At 29.6% G+C, this 2,992-nt stretch overlaps 1 non-coding gene across 1 annotated transcript; it reads right to left on the reverse strand.

The window, feature by feature from the left end:
• Positions 1 to 2,463: 2,463 nt before the first annotated feature.
• TRNAE-UUC (transfer RNA glutamic acid (anticodon UUC)) lies at positions 2,464 to 2,535 on the reverse strand. Its single transcript has one exon. It is a non-coding gene; the product is annotated as a tRNA-Glu (tRNA).
• Positions 2,536 to 2,992: the final 457 nt, after the last annotated feature.

Consider the following 2,992-nt stretch of genomic DNA (forward strand, 5'->3'; position numbering starts at 1 on the left):
AAAACCTGTTGATGCTTTTTTATTTTACTTCAGTGGCAGTTCTGTCTTTTTCCCAAACTTTGCAAATCTCAAATTCCTATCTCATGCCCATTTGGTCCTTTCACTTGTTTACATGACCTATTTGTCCTTTGAAATTTTAAAAGGTATTTTTGGGACATTTTTTCTTTCTTTTAACCTATTCTATTCTGCATTTATTGTTTGAGATTAGTGCTTCTTTGGATTACTCAAGCCATTGAAACATTCTTTGCACTATTGAATCACATCCATATTATCACATGCAAGAAAAATCAACTAAATACTACTTCTAATCCTTAATATAAAACTTGATTGACAAATTTTGGATTAAGAAAGCTAAAAAATAATTTAAACTATTTATATTTATCGTTTTTCTTTAAACTGATTTTTCTGACTTATAAATTGATATATGACCTAATGATACAGTAAGTATTTTAGAAAGATGATATAAAATAAGCTATAATTAAATAATTTCTTAATTTTTTTAATCTTTTCAAATTATCCAATCGGGTTTTATATTAAGAATCGAGGATAATAGTTTTCTTGTCCATTGTGACTTTAGTGGCATCTTGAAAAAAAGATGTCAGTGTATTACTTAGATCATTTTGTACCCACTCCTTTTACAAAATTGGTGTTTTATTTATTTCCAATTGTCCTGAAACTCTTGCAGCTTTAGTTGTATAAGTCATTTTAATTTTATATTATTGATCATTTTATTAAAAAAAAAAAAAAGACAAATACTGATCTCATCTTTTATGGCTTTGAATATATTTTCCTATTAAGAGATAACATTATTTATGCCATCAAATATTTAGATTGGGCTCTAGCTAGCAGCTAGTGCATTGACAAAAACTCTTCATGTGTAAATTGGTTTGCTTCGATTACTGTTTTTAAATGCATGAGTTTGTTTTATACATTTAGGGTGGAGCCAGCATTACAAATCTTTTTAGGATCTTGGTACAAAAAAACTAAATAAAATAAACCCTTTTAGCTGCATCATCCTAAATTCTTTTTTTTTCAAAACATGTATATTCTTTATTGGAGGCAATCACGTTCTAGACATTTTCGGTGGGGCATGTGGTTTATCTATTTGTGGGTTTAATTATTTTTTTGCTAAAGTATATGTATCCACCTATTGGAGAAAATCTTATTCGAGGCACTGTCGGATACTAAATATAGGCATTTCTCCTATCAAGGATTCAAAACTTGGTTTATCAAGTTGTGAGGGACTAGTCTCTTTTGTTAGACCCAACCTTTATTATTATTTGTGGGCTTAATTATTATCCCTTTGAATATGACTTAAAGACGCTTTGGGCTTTTGTCCTTAACAAAGTTCTTATTGGGTTTTAAGAAATTCTTCACTGCTAGAGCCTAGCCCATCCCACCATCCGCTTTCCATAAGAGGCCTGCACATATTTCTTTTTTAAAAAAAATTTGTAACCTTAAACCCCGAGTGAAGGTTTTGATTTTTGACGGGAACCAACACTAAAACCCCTTCGCAAGGCTACGATATAAAAGGTTGCTGCCACCAGTGATGGAGATTCTGGGTTCAATAAAAACAAAAAAAAAAAGAAAATTTAACCTTTGATGATAAAGAACTTAAAATGAATGCATGTTTGGTTTTTTCTTTTTTAGTTGTAATTTTTTTTTTAAATGTAGATAGTCATGATTAGTAAATTGACGTAATGAGTAAAAACACTTAATATAAATATTTTTCTTAATTTTAACTAATTGTAATGGAAATTGTTCTTAAAATATTATAATTATGTCTAGGTTAATTAGCCTCTCTTCAATTGGGATTAAATTCAATATGATAATTAATTCCTTTTTGTGCTACCTGGACCAAAAACATTGTCCACGCTTAATGTAAACATATGAATGAATATAAAAGAATGCCTGCGATTATTTTTGGGGCTGCCGTGGCTTTTTTAATAAATCCTGAGTAAAAAGATATTTACATCAAATTTTTAATCACGTATGATCATATGTTTTATTTTTAAAATATTATTATTTAATTGATAAACCCACTCAAAATAAAATCTTCATATAATAAATATAAGGAACTGAACCTAAATATTTACTTTAAAGAGATTAAAAGCGAATCAATTTGAAGAACTTATACAGGGAATATTAAAATATATATGCTGCATAAAATAATTTTGTTAGAATAAATTTGTGATATATTTAAAAGGAAAAAAGATTAAATCATAAAACAAAAGTAAGTTTAGATTATAAAAAGAAATATTTGACTTAAAAGAATAATATAAAAATTAAAAATTATTAAATTTGAAAAACATACAAGTTAACATAAAAATTATCCTGCATGAAAAGTTGTTTGACCAGCTTTTGAGTTTGTACTTGCGTTTCTGGCCAAAAAACAATGAGGTTTGTGCCTTCGTTAAATAAAGTTGTGTATTTGAAGAATTTGGATCCGAGGTCAAAAAATCTTTCCGTTGCCGGGAATCGAACCCGGGTCTCCTGGGTGAAAGCCAGACATCCTAACCGCTGGACGACAACGGATCTTGATGTACGGACCTCAAATATAAGGTAATATAAAATATAATTAACTTGATATTTTTATCAGAAATGCGTTTTCGGATTCCTGAAGAATGAGTGGACAAAATACGTTTTCAAGCTCATTGCTGATTGGGATTTCATTCTAAACTTCCTTCAGCAATTAAGAAAAAATAAATATGACAATGCTTATAATTTTATCGTTTTTTTCCTTTTTATTAATCCTTATTGTTTGCTATGTTAATAAAGTTAGTCCTTTCGTCCAAAACATTTGAAGATGTCCGTTAGTTTGGGTTGATCTTGTGGCGCTAAATAAATCATAAGTTCACTTTCTTCCTTAATGCATCACCTCACTACTCAACCTCTCTCTCCCCTACTCCACTAGTCTCCTTCATAGCAAATATCCTTATCTCTCCACCATTAACCAGAGACCTCGTGCCTTCTCCAAGCTAGAACCTATTCG

The sequence above is a fragment of the Neltuma alba genome, unplaced genomic scaffold, assembly GCF_004799145.2.
Source record: "Neltuma alba isolate B1F8T4 unplaced genomic scaffold, ASM479914v2 tig00001873_pilon, whole genome shotgun sequence".
NCBI classification, from domain to species: Eukaryota; Viridiplantae; Streptophyta; class Magnoliopsida; order Fabales; family Fabaceae; genus Neltuma; species Neltuma alba.